Raw genomic sequence first — 22,777 nt, forward strand, 5'->3', positions numbered from 1 at the left:
AGAGGAATACGGTAGAAGATCAAGAGGTCTTTCTAAAAGGTATAACTAGTAATTTTTGTTTCCGCATCATACTAGTTATTTTTGGAAATAATACTAAATACAAGAGGCATACGATTCTAGAGTTTCGAATTTGTTTTCGATAAAGTGTTCTTTTATTTTTTCCCCTTTGTGATTTGATTGTTCTTTTCGGTTAACCTAAAGTTATTTTAGGAAATTAAATATTAGCTTTCCATAAAAGGTTTTGTCTAGTCGGTGGTGGTTGCTCCCATATCCAAGAAGGTCATGTGCCTCGCCACGTCAGTACTGGGAACCAATTATGGAAATTAATATTTAATGGAATTAATAACTTAAGGTGATTTGGGTCGAACGTGTTAAGTTCCGCAGGAGACCCAAGTCAAAACCTAAAAGAACGAATAGATTAAGTTTTGGATCAAACGTGTTAAGTTCCGCAGGCGATCCAAAATTTAATTTAAAAGAATACATGGTAGCTAGGAAAAGGTTCAGACCTTTGTACAAAATTTTTGTACAGTGGAACCTCTAGGTTTTCCGAGTAGCAACCAACAAACACTAAGTAAATTAAACCCCATATTTTTAACCAATAAGACTTTATGAATGATGATTGTGGGTGATACCTCAATTGTGCCTTTACCTATAATCCTGAGTTTCCCACTATTCCCAAATGATACCGTTCCTTTCTTTATATAATTTATTGTGGAGAACTTGCTCACATCACCGGTCATGTGTCTTGAGCAACCGCTATCCACAATCCACATACTTGCATCCTTCTTCTCTTCTACCTAAACAACATAAAACACACAACTCTTTGGTACCCATGCACTTGATTCGAAAATGTCATTCAAATATTTCTTAGGCACCCAAGCTTGTTTTACCTTGCCTTTAAGATTCTTCTTGACTTTGTTTCTAAGTGCAACATTTCTAGTACCATTTATTAGAGACATATATGCAACTTCCTTTTCTTTAGGGCTATATCCTATTCCGGCTTTGTTGTAAATAACTCTTTGATCTCTAATAATCATATCTAGATACTTGGATCCATTTGTGAATTTCTCTAAACATGCTCTTAATTCAATCACATCATTCTTTAATTTTTCATTTTCTTCCTTGAGTATTTTTGACTCACTAGACATGCATGCATCATTTCTAATGATCCTAAGTTTTCCCTTCAAGGTCTTCACTATAGATTGTGACTTAGCAAAAGCATTCTTGAGATGAGCAATTGTTTTGTAAAGAAATTCTACTTTAGGAGATTCTTTTACTTCATTGTCACTTGATGATGATTTATCACTTGACTCCTCCTCACTTGATGAATCCTCTTTGCTTGACGCTTCCTCTTGACTTGACTCTTCTTTGTTATCTTCAAATGTCATAAATGTCATATGTAGGGTCACATGACATAATTCATCCTCATCCGATGAGTCAACGTTTGGTGTATCCCAAGTAGCTTGAGCCACCATGGCCTCCCTCTTCTTTTTCTCATTCTTCTTCTCCTTTTCCTCTTTCTTTCTCAATTCCAAACAATTTGGCTTGATGTGTCCTTTCTTGTTACATCCATAATAAATGACATTAGTGTTAAAACTTGAACTTTGACTACTTTTACCTTTTGAAGGTTGAAACATTTTCTTCACATCCTTTCTTGTGAATTTCCTTGATCTTCCCATCATCTTCTTGACATAATGTGCCACTTCACTTGCCGACATTTCATCATCACTATCCGATGATTCTTGTGTTGGTGCAGCAGAGGCCGGCCAGAGGGGGGTAAATTGCTTCTGAAAAATTTAAAGTATACCTTCCTCAAGAACTTTCAACTCAAAAATAAAAGCAGCTATAATAAGAATAAAATAGGAAAGAAAAAGACATAAACCAAAGACTCGGGAGTTAACCTAGTTACAATCAAGAAGGTTGTTAATCCAGGGCGATGAAAAGTGCGTACTAAGAAAGTCTCCTTTACTGTAGGCGGAAAAGCCTTTTTACACACTGAGAAAGCTCACAAGCTGCTAGGAATTGATTACAGAGTTGAATACTCCATTGATATTTAATTCCTAGCTCCAGGGGTCTTTATATAACCTCTGGAAAATCTATCTCAAGGGTCTAAGGCGCCTCCAATAAGGGTACAAGGCGTGTAACGACCACCCTTCTTACTACTACTACTACTCTCTAAGAGTGATCGTTACTTATCTACTAACTCTACTTAGCCGGTTTATTAAAAATCTCTAGGAAAACCTTACCGAAAAATTTCGGCAGAATCTCCCCTGTACCGGTGACCATTTCCCATAATACAAGCATAATATACTCAGCCACAGGCGGCTGGAACATATATCTTCACAACCACGCAGTATAATATCACAAATAAAAGAAAGAAACTACCCTATCAATAGCAAACACCAATATCACTCCATCAATAGAACCCAACTACAAACGCGGAATAAACTTAAATACAATATTGACTCATAATAGCATTAAAAGAAAACTAAAGAACTCTAAACAAAAATGTCTTAATAATTCCTTAGCAAACTCTTGATCTCCCCATAGTCCAGCCATCACACACCTTCATCACCACCACCTTGTCGCCTTCCTTGCTAAATCTTTTCCTTTATCTGCAGTAGGAGGAAGTGCAGTCTATAAGCATAAAGCTTAGTGAGCTCTATCTACTCACAAAAACTCGATATGCATGTATATAAATAAAAACATGCTAAAACTGAATGCTAACATATAAAACTACTCATGCTCATATATAGCAAAGGAATCATGCTAACTGAAATACTAAACATGTGTAGCTCATCATGCTCATAAACCAATAAAAGAAGCATACTAAACATGTAAAGCTACTAAACATGTAAAACTACTAAACATGTAAAGCTAAACAGGCTCATAAGAATAAAACTATAACAGCATGCTGAAAGCAAATAAAACTAAACATGCTGAATAATCTAATAGCAAGAAACAAATAAAACTACTACTGCATGCTTCAAATAACAAGAAACTAAACTTTCTAATTCTAAACATATTTGAAGCTTGTTTCATTTGTTTCAAAACTTATACTTTAATACTTCAAAATAATAATAAACTTCTTTTGGGCCCGGCATTGTACCAACTTTTTGCGTGCATCCTTAATAAGAGTCGAGGTAGCTAATCCCGAAACTACTAAGGAACTTCTAGGCCTTGTGCCTAGGGGCATCTTGGAGCCCATCCCTTGGACCTTGTGTCCGGTACATGCCCTTTAAAAGTAAAATACTTATTATCTTAATTACTTCTTCTTTAAATGTCTTGACATTTTAATAAGCACCTTGTGTGCCAAAAATCCCTAAAGTCTTGACTTTGGGATCTACTTAAGGCCTTGGCCTTTTTCTTTCTTTTCTTTATCTTTCTTATACTTGTTAATACTTCTAACAGAATACTTCTTTAAAGAGAAACTGAAATGTTTAAGCAAATTCTATCTTTGAAATGCTTAAACCAAAAAAACTGCCTACTATGCTAATAAAATTCTGCATATTAAGCTTAATAAAAATCTGTCCTAAAATTGAAGTTCTGCATGCAATACTTATCAAAATCTGCAAGCAATGCTTATGAAAATCTGCTTATTAAAAATCTGCATACTATACTTATAAAAATCTGCATGCTATACTTATAAAAATCTGCTTATTAAAAGTCTGCATACTATACTCAACAAATCTGCTCATGCACATCTATTAGCAAAGGAAAAGAAATCTGCTCATGCTCGAATATTAGCAAAATGGTAAACTGATCATGCTTAATTATTAACAAATGGATAATTGCTCATGCTTTACTAACAGCAAGGGAAAAATCTAAACGGCATAGAAAACTTTTAAAACATGCTGTGATAAGAGCAAAGAAAGCTAATCTAATCTTACTAATCATACTACAAAATAGAGCAAAAAGAAAACTAATTTGATCTTGCTAAATGACACAAACGTAACAAAAATGCTAATGTTTGCATGCTGGAACTTACGGCTGTTCATGCTCTTGAAATGCCAAGAACTGAATCTGTTCATTAATAAGGAACATAAGGAGACATGCTTGAAGATGTAACTAATCAGGCTCTTCAATGGCAAGGAAATTCAAGCACAAAACATAACTCAAAGAACTAAAACAGTAAGCCAAATGAATGCCTAGAGTTGTCTTGAATCTAATCCGAAGGCTTTTAAGTAAAGATTTCTCTCACAGCAGTATCATAATTCTAAGTGCTATACTTAGGTTCAAAACTGAACAGCAAGGGCTGTTCTTGCCCACTAACAAACTAACAGATCCAAGGATCTCCTAGAACAAGCAAAGCCTCTTTAAACATACTATAACAGAACATAAAGGAGTAAATAAAACTCGAAACTACTAGCAGATTCTGTATAGCTTATTCCGAAAACAAAGAAGGATACTAAAGCCCTAAGAATCATCTTGTACAACATGTTCCAGAATATTAAAGAATCTGTTCATGCTCAATTAATAGCAAGGAAGAAAAATCAAGGAAATCAACACTGCAAGCTAAAGGTCGGCTGCTCATTCTCATGCAGTAGCAAAGAAAGGAATTTAAAGATATCAATGTTGCAAACTAAAGGGTCGGCTGCTCATGTTCAACTAGTAGAAACCGAAACCACATGTTAAACCTAAACAACTTATTCATTTATCTCAGATTTCAACAAAACTAGATCTGCACTTGTAAAGGCTGTTCATGTTTGGAATTTACAACAAGATTTCAAAACTGAACTTTCAAATCAAGGTTACTCAAGCCTAATGCATGGCACAAATCCAAATCCGTACCAATCCGATTTGCACAGCAAGGTCACAAACCCGAATTGTACAGCAAGGTCACAACAGAAAATTCTAACTCTAACTTGAATTTCTAATTGCAAGGCATGAAGGAAATCCAAATCATATGCCTAAACTAATCAATTCATTCCTTTTTCTTTGAGATCCCCGGCAGTAAGCACAAAACCATAATCTTTACAACCTAAAATCCGAAAGTCATGAAAACAAATCAAAGCTCGGAACTACTCCTACTGCAGGTGAGAAGCAACTCACTCTTGTTCTTTAACTTACAACCGAGAAGATGGCTGCTAGGGTTTCGGATAGGTGAAGGTCTCGGCGTCTCCTTCGGATCCGCGTGCTCTCCACGACAAGAGGATCACGGTTGGGTGAAGACCGGCCGGAAAGAGCCCTTTTTCCGGCGTCGGGGTCGAAGCCCTAACACGGCTCTGTTTCGCCCGAGCAGAAGAGGCGCGCGGCATCGCGTGAGGAGAAGAGGAGAGGGAATCGCGAAGTTAGGTCACGGGAAAAAGGAAATATAAACTTATCCCTTAAGTTATTCTCGGTTCCAACTATAACTTAAATATTTTTCTCTCCCTCTTAGGTTAACACAACCCGCGAGCGCAGCCGGTCAAATGGGTTTTGCTTGAAGTCACAGGTTGCAGGTTCAAAACTCGCTGCAACCCCTTTTTTCCGAATATTCTCTATTACTAACTTCTACCTTATATATAATCCGTTCTTTCCTTAATTAACAAAAACTCGCCGGCACAGCTGGTCAACCGGCTTTTAACCGAAGCAAGGGGTCTCGGCTTCAATCCCTCAGCTGCGCACTTTTTCCCAATTTATTCCCTAATCATTAACTATGCTATAAACTTAATTCTCACCATATAAGGTTAACAAACCCGTGTAGCTCAGCTGGTTGAGCCGGTTGTGCTTGGGTCAGAGGAGCTGGGTTCAAAACCTAGCTTCTACAACCTTTTTATTTATTTATTTATTTTTAACTTTCTCCTCTCGGTAAAAATACTAAACGGACTCCAAAATTTGCATAAAAATACTCTAAAAATTCCTAAAAATCTCTAGAATATTTTAAAAGTATTTCCAAATATTTTTATGGACTTTTAGAACTTGAAATAGGGAAAATTGGGTCGTTACAAGGCGCCTCCATTGAGTAGGTGGATAAAACTTTATCCGAAAGCTCAATGGTCACTTTAGCCTGGTCCAAGGCGCCTCCAACAGGCATTGAAGGTGCCTTCAAGGTGAAGGCGCCTTCAATGCCCAATGAAGGCGCCTGGAGCTTGAACTCCAACACACTTCTTCCTTCGCTTTGACTTCCAAAGCTCCGTTCTTTTGGGTGATTCCGGCCAACCGAAATAGGGCTCACCCGAACCCAATTTCCGACCTTCTCCTCGAGAAACCTTTCGTCCCGACTTAATGTCCTTCAAACATCGTGCACGTTCTTCTCGTCCACCAGTGTACTCTTCTGCAGCTCTCTCATCCTTCAGATGCACCGAGCCCATCGGCTCCCTTCCCGTGCTGTCCTTCTCGCTAGCTGCGTCTTCCACTCGACTTCCTATGCTCCTAAGCTCCTGCACACTCAGACACAGGGATCAAACACAAAGCAGGACTTAACCAACTTGGTTGATCACATCAAAACACCACGGGATCCAACAATCTCCCCCTTTTTGTTGTGCATCAGCCCAAGTTCAAGTTAGGGTAAAAATAGACTAGTAATTTTTTAAAGAAAATTACTAAACTAACATGTTAAGAATAAGTTTGCAATAAATAAAATTGCAACTACTTAATTAAGAGCTAAACAAAAATTTTCAAAAATATTTTTAAATTTTAAAAAAACTCTCTCCCCCTAAACTTGTACTTTTCTCTCCCCCTTTGATCACAGCAAAAACGGGGTAAGAATATGATATAAAAAGTATTTAGCAAATTTTTAAGTTAAAAAAATTCTAAGCAAAAATAAATTTTTAAGTTAGCATTCTCTTTTTCTAATTTAAATAAATCTTTTGAAAGAGACTTGATAAACTTAAACGACTGAGTAGGGTTTAGAACACGTACCTTACTTACCTGACTTGGTGATGCTCCCCCTTCACTGCAGCTTTCCTCTTCTGATGTTCCTACCTCTTCATCTATGATCATCTCTGAGCTTGACTCTTCTTCCAGCTGATGGTTAGCCACTAGCGCTAACCCCGAGAAGGCTTCGACGTCTAATTCAGAAGAAGACGAATCTGACTAAGTGACCTTCAGGTTCTTCTGTTTGGAGGAAGATTGTCTCTTTCCCTTTACTCTTCCCTTTTTCTTCAATTTTGGGCAGTCATCTTTGATGTGCCCTTCTTCGTTGTAGTTGTAGCAACGAACTGTTCTTTTTCTTTACTGATGTCTCTTTGCCTGCGATCTAAATTTATTAGAATTAAAAAATTTATTGAAGTGTCTTACCAATAGTGTTGCTTCTGATTCGTCGATCGAGACTTTGAAGTCAGAATTGTTTGCTCTTACCTTCAAAGTAATGTTCTGACTTGTCTTTTCTACTTCAATGGGCTCTGCAATTCGAGATTCATGAAGTTCAAATGTAATGCCCGAAAATTCTCGAAATTATTTTAGGAATATTCTATGATTTTTCTGGAATTTTAGAGTATTTTTATGGAATTTTTAGAATAGCGGAAGTAGCAAAAACAAATAGAACCGTAAAATAGCCTAGGCGGGAATTGAACCCGAGACCTATTGGGTTCTACGACTTATGGTGAACCTTAGTAACCAAGTGAACCCAGCAGGGCCATGCTGAAAGGAAAGGGAAACATTTATATTTAAGTTTAAGTTGGGCCGAAATACCCACTTGATATAAATAGGGAATTAATTAGTGAGGAGATAATTTTTAACGTGACTTCTCTTCTCCTCAACTTAATTCCGCCGACCCCTCTCCCTTTTCTTCTTCTCTCGGCGCCAACCACAAGGAAGACCTAGGGTTTCAACCCTTGGGCCATAGGAGTGGCTTCCGGCGACATCAAAGGCACGAGGACGCTCCTCTCCGCAAGAGGAACACGTAGACGCAAGGAGATCGTCTAAGGGATCTTCTCCACCGGAAATCTAGCGATTAGAATCGTAAGAAACTTCGAGCAGGAGGTAAGAAACCCCTCACCTACAGTATAAGTAGCTATTCGTGTGATTTTTATGCATTAGTTTAGCCGTATGCAAATTTTGGCACATAAGGTGTGCACTAGCGTACACCAAGTGCTCGATAGAATGTTTAGCACAGTCAAATGCAAATTAGGCATTTTGTTAGCTTGGATAAATACACTAGAAGCATTTACACAGCCTATTTAGTCTTGCTTCAGCTTTTACAGGACTAGATGTCCAATGGGTGGGCTCCCACAGTCGCCCCTAGGTTTAGATAACCTAGTTCTGGGTTTAGACAACCTAGTAAAAGCAAGATAAAAATTTATTAGCTTATGTTCAGTATTTTACTTTCTCAGTGGCACTGTACTGGATTAGATATCCATTGGGTTGGGCTCCCACAGTCGTCCCTAGGTTCAGATAACCTAGTAACCCTACTAAATTCGGGACTTGCAAACCCGGATCTAGTTAGGGATGCGCGCATAGCACGTACAGTTGTCGAGCCCAAACAGCAGCATGATTATGTATTTTCACCTATTATATGTATATATTTTTCAAACTCTCACAAAATAGTTAGGTGAATTCAGTACAGCTTTGGCATTAGCTAGAATTAGCTCAGTTCAGCTTTGTATCAGTTTAGCTTTCTGTTGACACAACATGATAGTTTATGATTATCTTTATTGCCATGATCAGTTTTGCTTCTTATGTGTTGTATGTCATGCCATGCTTAGCATATTCAGAATGTATTTCAAATAGCATGTTTTAAAAATATATTTTTGCATCATATGCATGTTTTGTGAGGTAGATGGTTTCTTACTAAGCTCTCGAGCTTACAGATACTTTTTCCTTATACTGCAGATAAAGGTAAAGGAAAGATGGACTAGTAGAGGATGGAGGTCAATGCAATGATGAAGATGTGTGTGGAAGGAACCTGGAGTAGAGATCTTGGAGAAACTAGCAAACTAAGACTTTAGTTTTATATAATGTTATTTTCCGTATTTTTAGTTATGTTGATGCATGAATCATTAAAGACCTGTTTAGATTATTAGTAATCATGCTTAGAAGGTCAGTTAAATGATGTTAGTATGTTTATAGCCATGTTGGAACTCATGTGTATGAATTCGGCACGAAACAGTGCTGAAATTAGAGTTCTGGTACGAAATCAGAAACCCCAATCGATCGGCCGATCGATTGGAGGCTTCTCAATCGATCAACCGATCGATTGAGAAGTTCGTACCGCGAACAGTAAGCTCCTGGATCGATCAGCCAATCGATCCGGATGTCTTCTGTCGCGAACAAAAAGCACTGGGATCGATCACTGGATCGATTGGCCAGTCTGGATCGATCAGCCGATCGATCCAGAATATTGCCCCAAGCACAGTAGCGTGCTCGATCAATCACTGGATCGATCCAACCTATGTCCCGCATACAGTAGCCTGCTGGATCGATCACCGGATCGATTCAACCATTCCAATCGATCTGTGGATCGATTGGGAGGCCTGAAATCAGCTGGGAAACCTTTAGTCCAGCTCCTTGACCATGAGGGATGTAAAATATATTATGAATAGCTTAGATTACACCCCCTAGCACATATAGAATAAAGAATTGATAATAGTTTAGCGAGATTTTGATTAGTATAGCTTCCGCAATTAGATTTAATGATGGTCATGGAATAGTTAGCACAGCAAAATGTGGTGATCGGCCTCACAGCCTAGTTAGTAGGAGGCGGGTCGTTACATCAAAAGTTGAAAATAGATTTTCTAAAGTACTTACCTCAAAGTCCTTAGAGATGTGGTACGCATCTACTAAGGACGCCCATTCTTGAGTTCTCAGGAACGCGTTGAGCGCGTATCAGATCGAGTCCCGGTTCGTTACTTCTTCTCCAAGGTTGCTTAGTTGAGTTATTAGCTCCTTAATCCTTGCTTGGAGTTGCACTACCTTCTTTCCATTGTTCATCTGGAGGTTCGTAAGCTGGGTCTGGAGGATGTCGCGCCTTGCTAGCTTCGCTTCAGAGGTACCTTCGTGAAGCTCCAGGAAATTTTCCCAGAGGTCTTTCGTAGAGTCGTAGCTTCCGATCCGACTTACCTCCTGATGCGGAAAAACACTGAGCAGGTGGAACTCAGCCTTTCCGTTGGCGACGAAGTCTGCTTGTTCCTTCTTCGTCCAGTTGTACTCTTCTTTGTCTTTTGGCGCTTCATATCCATATTTCATTATTAAGAGTATATCAAATTCAGTTTTAAAAAATACCTCCATTTTTCGCTTCCAAGTATAGAAGTCTCCGTCGAACTTAGAGGGATGAATATTCACTCTGGCCATCGTCTTGATCGTTGTGCTTCAGTCGGCGGTTAGTCCTTCTGAGGCGGTCTGGATCTGATACCAATTGTTGATGCAGCGGAGGCCGGCAAGAGGGGGTGAATTGCTTCTGAAAAATTAAAAGTATACCTTCCTCAAGAACTTTCAACTCAAAAATAAAAGCAATTATAATAAGAATAAAATAGGAAAGAAAAAGACATAAACCAAAGACTCGGGAGTTAACCTGGTTATAACCAAGAAGGTTGTTAATCAGGGCGATGAAAAGCGCGCACTAAGAAAGTCTCCTTTACTGTAGGCGGAGAAGCCTTTTTACACACTGAGAAAGCTCACAAGCTGCTAGAAATTGATTACAGAGTTGAATACTCAATTGATATTTAATTCCTAGCTCCAGGGGCCTTTATATAGCCTCTGGAAAATCTATCTCAAGGGTCTAAGACGCCTCCAATAGGGGTCCAAGGCGCCTCCATCGAGTAGGCAGATAAAACTTTATCCAAAAGCTCAACGGCCACTTTGGCCTGGTCCAAGGCGCCTCCAATAGGCATTGAAGGTGCCTTCAAGGTGAAGGCACCGTCAATTAGGGATGGCAATTTTCCCCGCGGGTTTGGGGCCCCGCGGGGAAAACCCGAAATGGGGATGGGGATCCCCGATTTTTCGGGGATGGGGCGGGTTTGGGGCGGGTATGGGAATACTATCCCCATCCCCGAACCCGCCCCGAATATTATTATTATTAATATTAATAAATAATAATATGATTTTTTAAAAAAATATTAATAATAGTATTAATATTAATATTAAAATTTTTGAAAATATTATTAATAATAATATTATTGATATTGATATTAATATTAATATTATCATTAATAATTATTATTAAATAATAATAATAATAATATAAATTAATCTAGAAATGGGGCGGGGATGGGGAATCCCCGAACCCGAAAAAATGGAAACGGGGCGGGGATGGGAATGGCAAACCCGGCCCCGCCCCGCCCCGTTGCCATCCCTACCGTCAATGCCTAATGAAGGCGCCTTGAGCTTGAACTCCAGCACACTTCTTCCTTCGCTTTGACTTCCGAAGCTCCGTTCTTTTGGGTGATTTCGGTCAACCGAAATAGGACTCACCCGAACCCAATTTCCAGCCTTCTCCTCGAGCAGGCTTCCGTCCCGACTTAACATCCCTTGAACGCCGCGCACGTTTTTCGTGCCCACCGGTGTACTCTTCCGCAGCTCTCTCGTCCTTCGGACGCACCGAGCCCGTCGGCTCCCTTCCTGTGCTGTCCTTCTCGCTAGCTGCGTCTTCCGCTCAACTTCCTATGCTCCTAAGCTCCTGCACACTCAGACACAGGGATCAAATATAAAGCAGGACCTAACCAACTTGGTTGATCACATCAAAACACCACGGGGTCCAACATCTTGCTCGGATTCAGATGATGAGGATTCCACCTTCTTTTCTTTCTTCTTTTTCTTTTCCTTCTTTTCTACAATAAGAGTCATACCTTTCTCTTTTGAAACCACATTAGCTTGTTCATGAAGTTCAAATTCGCAAAATAATTCATCAAGATTAACTAAAGAAAGATCCCTAGATACCTTATACACATCAACCATTGATGCCCATAAGGTGGTTCTAGGAAAAGATTGAAGAACATACCTTACTAGATCCCTATTGTCAATTTTATCACCATTACATGGAGTCCATTCACTATCTCCTTGAATCTTCCATGCATTTGACTCATGGTCTCATTGGTTTTCATGGTGAAGGTTTGAAGTTGCCCCAACAAAAGATCTCTCTTGGCCCTCCTAGATTCGCTTGATCTCTCATTTAATTCAATGAGTTTTTCCCAAAGCTCTTTGGCGGAGTTGAATGGTCCTACTTTGCTTAATTGCTCCTTTGAGAATCCACATTGTAATGTTGTTGTGGCTTTAGCATTTGCTTGGGCCTTCTTTGCCATCTCTTTTGTCCAATCCTTGGTTGGAAGAGGTGCTCTCGATCCATCTTTTGGTTTCTCAAATCCATCTACAACACTAAACCAATTTTCAATATCATTCATCAAATAATATTCCATCCTACCTTTCTAATATGTGAAATCGTTACCATTAAAGAAAGGTGGTCGAGCGGTGTTATATCCCTCTTGAAATGCCATCTTGATGCTTCGGTTGACGATGAGTTCTTCCGATGCATTTCGAGCTCTGATACCAATTGATAGGACCTTTGCGTTCGGTAGAGGGGGGGTGAATAGCCTTTCTTCGATTTGTTACCTACAACTTGTTAACAGAAGCAAATAGAAAGGAAGGAAAGACAAGAAAAATAAGAAAAACAAGAAAACAATGCTAACTCCTTGGTTTACTTGGTCTCCACCTCCTTGAGGTGACTAATCCAAGGCACACACTCACACAATCAAGCTCCAATATGAACTTCTCCTTCTCGTATCACAAACAAAGGTGGAGAAACCTTTACAAGGTTGCCTCTTCCTCTTACAAGATGAGATCTAGGCTTAGGAGGAAGAGACTCAAAATATTTTACTTTGAAATTACTTGGAGAGCTCTCTTTTTGCTTAGCACAATGAGTATTCAAGAGTGTATGTTGCTACAGTTGTTTTCCCCTTTTTTATACGCTTCGAAAGTATCCATTTCTCACGTGACTATCGTCGTCGATCTATTGGGCACATCTCCGATCAATTCAGATATAGCCGTTAAGCTTCATCATGTCAGGATTATAAGCCCAGTCGATTGGGCCAATAGTGGATCGATTCAGCTCAGGATTATAAGCTCCAATCGATTGGGCCAATACTGGATCGATTCAGCCATATGTTGTATGGATACAGAGGCGAATTCAATCGATTGGCTAATCGATCCAATATCGCACTGCGTGAGAGCGCAGTAGACTTGTGAATCGATTGGTCGATCGATTGGATCCCTCCAATCGATCGGCTGATCGATCCAATTTCTTTCTGTGCTCCCGTGCAAAAGCTATCAATCGATCGACCAATCGATTGGTTTCTTCCAATCGATCGGCTGATCGATTCAGCAGTATTCTTGTGCCAGATACATGCTTCCCTAAACTTTCTTGCCAAGACTCCGGTCCTCGACCTTCTTGGACTTCTTCATGCAAAACTTGCAGCACACATTAGATCCAAACATATTAACCTAAACTTAAATAGTTGTCAACACATTGAAAACATCCAGGGCATGATTGCACCAACACGGTTGGCTTCCTATGATGATAAGACACTTAGCAGATAGAACTCTGCTTTGCCGTTTGCCATGAAGTCGGCTTGCTCCTTCTTATTCCATTGGTGTTTTTCTTTGCCTTCGGGTGCTACAAAATCACATTCCATTATCAAGAGTAAATCAAAATTTATCTTAAAAAATACCTTCATCATTTTCTTTCATCTCATGAATTCTCCCTAGAATTTTGGTGGGTAGATGTTCGGTCTGACCATTTGGTGTGCTTCATTCGACGGTTAGTCCTCCTGAAACGACCTCGCTCTGATACCACTTGTTAGATCTCGGGCGGCCGGCTAAAGGGGGGTGAATAGCCTGCACAATAAGAAAACAAAAAAATACTTTCTCAACTTATAGCTTTACCAATATTAACACTTGTATAAAACAAATAAAAACTAAATAGAGAAAAGAAGAGGCATAACTATTTACTTGGTTACAACCGACGATGTTGTTAATACAATAATGATGAAAAGCTTAATATTGTCTCCTTCGGGCGAAGAAGCCACTTACAGCAATCAAAGCTCACAATCACGAAGCTCAATGGATAAGTAAACGATTACAAGTGTTGTTTCTCTCTTTTTTCAGTTGTGTTTAGCTTTTGGGACTAGGGTTGTATTTATAGTGCTAGTCAGGGTGCCCAGAAGAGTTCCAAGCGCCTGGAGGGGATAAAATTTTTTCTCCACCACAACGGATTGCATTTGATGCAATTCGGATAAGATTCAAGGTCTGGGTGCCTCGACTGTCCGGGCGCTTAGACTGAGTCCAGGCGCCCGGACCCAAGTTAACAGCATGTTAACATGTTTGGTCCGGATTTTTGCTCTATCTCTGCTTGCTTAGGTCCGGGTCTTCCTCACCGGCTCTGGCTCCACTTGGGTGATCTTGGTCTTCCGAAATAGGGGTTACTTGAACCCAACTTCCGGCCTTCGATCAAGCTTCCACTCCAGCTTCTCGTCCCTCAAAAACGTCGCGCGCCTCCTTCTCGTCCTCCCACGTACTCTTCTGTAGCACCTCATCCCTTGAACACACCAAGCACATCGGCTCTCTCTCGTGTCATCCTTCTCGCTAGCTGCATCTTTTACTCAACTTCCTATGCTCCTAAACTCTTGTACACTTAGACACAGGGTTAAACACCAACAGGACCTAACCTAACTTGGTTGATGACATCAAAACTGTTGGTTGCTACTCGAAAAACCTAGAGGTTCCACTGTACAAAAATTTTGTACAAAGGTCTGAACCTTTTCCTAGCTATCATGTGTTCTTTTAAATTAAATTTTGGATCGCCTGCGGAACTTAACACGTTTGATCCAAAACTTAATCTATTCGTTCTTTTAGGTTTTGACTTGGGTCTCCTGCGGAACTTAACACGTTCGACCCAAATCACCTTAAGTTATTAATTCCATTAAATATTAATTTCCATAATTGGTTCCCAGTACTGACGTGGCGAGGCACATGACCTTCTTGGATATGGGAGCAACCACCACCGACTAGACAAAACCTTTTATGGAAAGCTAATATTTAATTTCCTAAAATAACTTTAGGTTAACCGAAAAGAACAATCAAATCACAAGAAAAAAAAACAAAAGAACACAACATCGAAAAACATATTCGAAATACTAGAATCGCATGCCTCTTGTATTTGGTATTATTTCCAAAAATAACTAGTATGATGCGGAAAGAAAAATTACTAGTTATACTTTTTAGAAAGACCTCTTGATCTTCTACCGTATTCCTCTTCTAACCTTGGACGTTGTGTGGGAAATGATCTTCCGAGATGAGAAACCACCAAAGCACCTTCTTTTCCTTTCTTCAAATTTCGGCCAAGCACAAAGCTTCCAAAAGATGAAGATCTTTTCCACCAACCAAGCTCCAAGGGATGTAAGCTTTCTCTCCTTCTTCCTCAAGCTAGATCTGACCACCAATTAAAACTCCATGAGCATGAAGAGGTTCGGCCACAAAGAGAAGAAGAAGAGAAGAAGAAAGGGTCGGCCACACCACCAAGGAAAAGAGGGAGAAAAATAGAATAGAGTCCTTCACCTTGAAGCCTCCTCTACTCCCTCTTTTATAATCCCTGGTCTTGACAAATAAGGAAATTTTAATAAAAACTTCCTTAATTCTTTTGCCATGAAAAGGAAAATTTTATTTAATTAAAAATAAAATTTCTTCTCCAATTTATTTGGCCGGCCACACAATATAATTTCCAAGCAAATAAAATTTTAAACACAAATTAAAACTTCCTTATTTGCTTCCGGAAATTTATAAAATTTCTCCAATAATTTTTATCCCTTCATGATTGGTTTATAAAAAGGAAATTTAATAAATTAAAATCTTTCTTTTAAACATGTGGATAAAAAGAAAGTTATCTCTAAAAATTAAAATCTCTTTTAATCTACAAATAAGGAAAGATATCAAATCTTTTCTTAATCTTTTGTAGAAACTTATAAAAGAGAATATTTAATTTTAAACTCTCTTTTAAATCATGAACATAGTTTAAAAAGGAAAGTTTTCTTAAAATTTAAAATCCTCCTTTAATCAACAAATAAGGAAAGATTTCAAATTTTAAACTCTCTTTTAAACATGTAGATGATTTACAAATAAGGAAAGTTTTTACCAAAAATTAAAACCATCCTTTTAAACTACAAATAAGGAAAGAGATTAATCTCTTCTCTTAATCTTTTGTAGAATGCTATAAAAGGAAATTTTTAATTTTTAAACTCTCTTTCAAAATCATGATATCCACATAAGAAATAATTTTAATAAAAATCCTTTTTAATATTCTAGTGGCCGGTCACCTAAGCTTGGGACCCAAGCTTTGGCCGGCCACCTACATGACTCATCCACTTGATCTTGGCCGGCCCTAGCTTGGGTTCCAAGCTAGCTTGGCCGGCCCCATTGGATGGGTAAGAAGGTGGGTATAAATCTCTATATACTAGAGTCTACGATAGGGACCGAGAGGAGGAATTGGTTTTGGTCTCCCAATGAAATTAAGCCTCCCGTGTTCGCCCCGAATACACAACTTAATTTCATCAATAATAATTCATTCCACTAAAGAACTATTATTGAACTACCGCACCAATCCCAAATTATATTTTGGACTCCTTCTTATTATGAGTGTGTTAGTCTCCCTGTGTTTAAGATAACAAATGTCCACTAATTAAGTAAGTTACTGACAACTCACTTAATTAATATCTAGCTCCAAAAGTAGTACCACTCAACTTCATCGTCATGTCGGACTAAGTCCACCTGCAGGGTTTAACATGACAATCCTTATGAGCTCCTATTGGGGACATTCTCAACCTAGATCACTAGGACACAGTTTCCTTCTATAATCAACAACACACACTATAAGTGATATCATTTCCCAACTTATCGGGCTTATTGATTTATCGAACTAAATCTCACCCATTGATAAATTAAAGAAATAAATATCAAATATATGTGCTTGTTATTATATTAGGATTAAGAGCACACACTTCCATAATAACTGAGGTCTTTGTTCCTTCATAAAGTCAGTATAAAAGGAACGACCTCAAATGGTCCTACTCAATACACTCTAAGTGTACTAGTGTAATTATATAGTTAAGATAAACTAACACCTAATTACACTACGACCTTCCAATGGTTTGTTCCTTTCCATCTTGGTCGTGAGCTACTGTTTATAATTTATAAGGAATAGATAACATGATCTTCTGTGTGTGACACCACACACCATGTTATCTACAATATAAATTAATTGAGCAACTACATTTATCATAAATGTAGACATTTGACCAATGTGATTCTTATTTCTAGATAAATGTTTATACCAAAAACTAGGCTTTTAGTATACACTCTAACAAAAGCTACCTTAGGATACCAATAAGTAGTACTAACATAAATGCATATACACACAGATGTAAATGTAGGGATAACTATGTTTCAGAGTGAGCTGATGTGATCCGAGTTTTATCCAATAACTAAAATATAGTTTAAAAAATTACTATAGAACCATAAGTACTAATAAGTTACACAAATCATGACTATTTACAAAGTTATCAACTATCTAAATTAGGTAAAGTGAAATGAGATCAAAAGATTAGGCCATAATCCAAATATTTTCAATAAAGTTATGCTGATTTCATGCTATTAATGATAGAGAAAAAAATCAATCACCAAACATACTAGTACTCTAGTCAAACAACATCAATAAAGAACCAACGTGCTAGAATTTTTTACTTAAAAACAAGTCGGCAATAATTGATAAATGATGTAACACTCAACATGAAGGCAATCAAAATGAAAAAGAATGAACAAATCTTGAAACTGCAAAAGAGAGCAACTGTAAGAAACCACATAAGACTGTACACTGTACAATGCCCCCCTCCCCAGACTTGGACATTTCATTGTCCTAATGAAATTAAAAGGCAGTGGAGGGTGATATCTTGGCGACAGATGACCCAGAGGATAAAACGGGGGAGGTGGACCATCATGAGGGTCGAGAGATTGTGCTCTAGGAGGAAATTTAGGCACCTCTGAAAGATGGCCAAGATGTTAATGATAATCATATAAAGCAACCATATGCTATCTAGTAACCTGCATAGAGTGTCTAAAATCCCTCTTATCATCCCTCTCAGAGTATCAATCATTCACAAATTCTGAGACTTGACCCTGAAAATTTGATGTTTCTTGAAATGATTATGGATCTCCTGAAATTGCTCCTTAGTCAAGGCAGTATGTATTGGAAGATGAAAGGGCACCCCTTCCCCTTCATCTTCTAGCCCATTCATTTCCTCCATTAATGGAGGAAGAGGAAGAGTCATCTTCCTCAATATATATATTCATCCAAGCAAAAGAAAATAAGAGAGAGGGGGCTTGCCATGTGCAAGGTTGAGAAAGGGTTCATCCCATATCGGAAAGCTCATTGTGCAAGTTTCATCCATTTGCACAAGATTGTAAGAGGATAGAAGAACATTCAAGATTGGTTTGTCCAATCTCACAAGAGGGATTTGGTTTGTGAACCATGAAGAGCTTTCCGATTTTGTGATCATTCTTCCGTCAGCAAGTCTTACCAGCGCCGATTACAAATCTGCGGGAGATCACTGTAAGTGTTTATAGTTTTCGTGTTTATTGTTTTTCATGCTTAGAACTGTCTACAATGGTATCAGAGTGATGCCTAAGCATGAAATAATCTCTTCGTCGAAATGAAAATCTCTCTGCCACCGTCACCAGGCAAGATCGCGACTGGGTTGCGATCTGCCGTAGTTGTCGAGCCCCGAGAGGTTGCTGGCTATCGGCTTCCGTGGCTAGAGAGTACTGGTGGCCACGTCGGGAGACTGACAATCGAAGGTAACGGCAATTGCGTTCGTCGCGGCAAAAGAGGAGAGTGTCACGATCGCGATAGAGAAGAGAAGAAGTGGTGTAATCGATTAAACTGACAAAGCACAGTGAATCTATGTAATTAATTGGAGTAATCATTTCAAATAGTTTTTTTAATCGATTGAGATAATTGATTAAATGAAAATGAACTGTATTAATTATTTTTCATCCGTCAACACTGTTTGAAAACAATTGTTTAATCAATTAAGATTTCATGCATGAACAGTATATTATGTTTATCATGCGTGAACTGATTACTCACTATTTAATCAATTGAAATTGATTAATTAAAGTTCGATTAATTGAAAATTGAACTATACCAGTATGATCTCAGATCTGGTTCAAATAATTGGTTGGTTTAACCAAACCAGTTTAATTCAATAATACCTAGATCGGGTTCAAATCATTCATTGGTTTAACCAGTTTAGTTTATTATTGAATTAATTGGGATGATTCTGATTACATAAGTTGGTTTAACCAAAATGATTAGATTTGTTCTAATAGGTTAGATTTAATCCAATGAGCATTGAATTGATTAAATGGACCTAAGTTTAATCAATAAGTCTGAGATTGACTTAAATGGGCTTAGATTAATAGAACATAGGTAAGAAATCCTAATCCAGTTAGATTAGTTCTAATGAGGACATCGGACAGAGCTCAGGATATGGATTCTCAATCAACCGATCAAATGGATCAGTCGATTTAGACTCCTGAAAATCAAGAAGATTTATTTTCTTGATTAATAATATTGGTTCCATGCCTATATAAATTAAATTAAGCTAGTTTTATACTGGTTAGTTGGTTTTGTACTAACTTATTTAATTTCAATTTAAAGATGGAACGGATGATTATCAATCCTAGAAACTCGAATAAGAAGAGTTTCCAATCATGGATAATTACAGGATCTAGGCGTTGATTCATTCACTGCCGGAGAGTCCTAGGTGGTAGCACACTAGATATGGAGGCTCTTCGAAGGGAGAACCTTATATGCACAGTTGTGTGTGGAGCTACTTCACCATGAGTTCCTAGAAGAAGATCTTAAAGAATTTGAGAAGGATCCAAAGGAGGATCCTGAAGAATCTAAAGAGGATTCTGAAGAAGTTTCGATGATAGATCAAATTGAAAATCTTGAAGTTGGTCTATCTGAGATTGCCTCAAATGAGTCCAGGTTAGAGGGGATTATGTTGGCCACTGCACTAGTGTCTCTCCTAGTGGGAGTGGTGTAAGTCTATCTAGTTTGTAAGAGTTCTATTATTGTTACTGTCATTGTGTATGAACAATATTAGTCCATTTAGTTCATGTCCGTTTGTTATATGTCAACAATATGCGGCATATTTATATGAATGATATGTTCATTCATATGCTGATTACTTCATGATACATGAAAAATGATTAGTTCATTTTATTAAATGATTAGTTCATTTAATTAAAGAAATCATGATAGAACGATAATTAGTTCATTTGTTGGGATGTATGTAATAGTATTGATTAATGTTGATTTGATTGGACCATACAAATGATGAGTGGAAACGTAATTATCACTTGATTTTGTAAACCAATTCAAATTAATATTGAGTCAATCATAAATTGTATGCATGTGAATTGCATTGAATACTAAATAATATGTTTATTTATGTTAGATCATGACAAATAAGAATATCATAGCTAAACTCAATAATAGAGAGAAATTATATGAGGATAACTACAAAATCTGGTAACTCAAGATACAAAATGTTCTTGAGGAAAAAGAAGTTCTTGATGCTATAAAACAAGTTATGGAAGACCTATAGATCCCACTACACAGAATAGACGAGATCTCAATGCTTATAGGACATGGAAAAGGAAGGACTCTATTGCTAAGGGAATATTGATTAGTTCAATGATGAATGACCTGGTATTTGAGTATGAGCCATTACCATTGGCCCATGTTGTCTGGGTAGCCCTTAGATAAAAGTATAGTGGAGGAAGTCTGAGCAAGCTTAAATAGCTAACGATTAAATTTGATAACTACATTAAGCGTCCGAATCTTTCAATGGTTCAACACCTCAGGGAGATGTCGAACATGATTCAGGAGCTTGAAATTGTTGGTCATGAGTTGACTGATGAACAATAAGTTTAAGTAGTTATTCGTTCCCTTCTAGATTCTTGAGAGACCATGAAGTAGATCCTAACTCATAGTGAAAGTATTAAGATTTTCATTAGCATCTCACGCCATGTAGAATTAGAGGCGGACAGAGTTGAATCCGTAAGGATTTTTGGACTAGCATATGTGGCTATTGGTTCTGTTGGATCATCGGATCCAAGAAAAAGAAATTGTTTAAGAAGAGGAAGGGAAAGAAGAAAGAAGTTGCTGTTATGGGACAAGACCCAATCAAGAAGAAAGGAAAGAAGACTAGATTGAAATGATGCAAGTGTGTCTCCTTTTCTTGAGTATTTTTGTTGCTAGTTCAGTGTGGTTAGCTTATTCTATATCCTTCGTGGATTATAGATTCAAAAGAAATCAACCATGTAGCTCAGGAGTGAGTTACATTTGTAGAGTACCGACGGGTACCAGCTAGCAACGACTTTTTATGAGATATAAAGTACAATGAAGATGAATGGAGTACCTCCCAAAGAAGTGATACTATTTTATTTGGATTTTCCCTTAGAGATACAACCAAAGCATGGTTGAATTCTTTTCCTCTAATGTCATTACCTCATGGGAGCAATGTGAGCAGGTTTTCTTAGAAAAATTCTTTCCTCCATCTAAGATAACTCACATGAGAAATATGATAGCCAGCTTCCGTCAAAATGAAAATGAATCATTATATGAAGCATGAGATAGGTTCAAAGGAATGCTTAGACTTTGCCCCATCACAATTTGGTGAGGTGGTTAGTTATACACATATTTTATAATGGCATTAATTATCAATGTCTCTAGACTCCGTATCTGGTGGGGCACTAATGAATAAAGGACTTGATGAGGCTGAATAAATCATTGAAAGTATAGCGCTAAACCACCATCAATGGGTGTCTAAAAGGAGTGGAAATCAAATCAAAATCTTTGGGAAGTATGAAGTCGATGCTATGAACTTTATTTATGCAAAATTGGATGCTCTAACAAAGAAGTTTAACACAATGAATATTAATCTGATAAATAAAATTGTTGCAGCATGTGAAGGATGTGGAAGTATGGATCATAACAAGAAGAGTTGTCCCATTGGAGCTTTCTCAACACATTTAGCTCAAATTAAACATGTGGATGCAGTGAAGACAAACTAATACCAAATTACACTACAACCATTTCAATGGTTTGTCCCAATCTATCTTCGTTGTGAGCTACTATTTATAATTTATAAGGAACTGATAACATGATCTTCTGTGTGACACCGTACACCATGTTATCTACAATATAAATTAAATGGACAACTACATTTAACTAAATGTAGATATTTGACCAATGTGATTCTTATTTCAAAATAAATATTCATATAAAAAGCTAGGCTTTTAGTATACATCCTAATAGTTTCTTCTCCAAGTAGTGAGTTCATGAGACGAACAAGAAATGTGTTCGTGTGGCTACCATAGAGGCGCAGACGTTCTGATCAAGCTGAGATCTACTAAAGTCAAGTTGCTATCGAGATTACTTTGTTCATGCAATAAAGGTAACTATTCTATGTGAAAGATTAGCAAGAATGAGTATACCGTATTCGCTAGGATCTCTGGAGGAATCCTTTTCTGCCGCTATTGTTAGTATTAGCCCTAGTACCAATTATGAGATGATTGTAAAGGGCTCCTCTTGTATCATATTTCATTATTAATAAATGAAAAGTTGGTTATTATATTTACTTCAATTCAGTGCCGAATGAATAAGTATAATAATGTCCTAGAGTAGGAGGTTCTAATTTACAACATATCAATTGGTTGAATTGATAGTGAGATATTGTAGATATACATAAAACACTACACTTAACTATTCCTAGTCAACATTAATATGCAAGGATAATATTAATGC

At 37.8% G+C, this 22,777-nt stretch overlaps 1 non-coding gene across 1 annotated transcript; it reads right to left on the reverse strand.

The window, feature by feature from the left end:
• Positions 1-21,540: 21,540 nt before the first annotated feature.
• On the reverse strand, positions 21,541-21,645 carry LOC122039224. Its single transcript, XR_006128100.1, has one exon. It is a non-coding gene; the product is annotated as a small nucleolar RNA R71 (small nucleolar RNA).
• Between the last annotated feature and the right edge of the window lie 1,132 nt (positions 21,646-22,777).

The sequence above is a fragment of the Zingiber officinale genome, chromosome 1A, assembly GCF_018446385.1.
Source record: "Zingiber officinale cultivar Zhangliang chromosome 1A, Zo_v1.1, whole genome shotgun sequence".
In the NCBI taxonomy this organism is placed as follows: domain Eukaryota; kingdom Viridiplantae; phylum Streptophyta; class Magnoliopsida; order Zingiberales; family Zingiberaceae; genus Zingiber; species Zingiber officinale.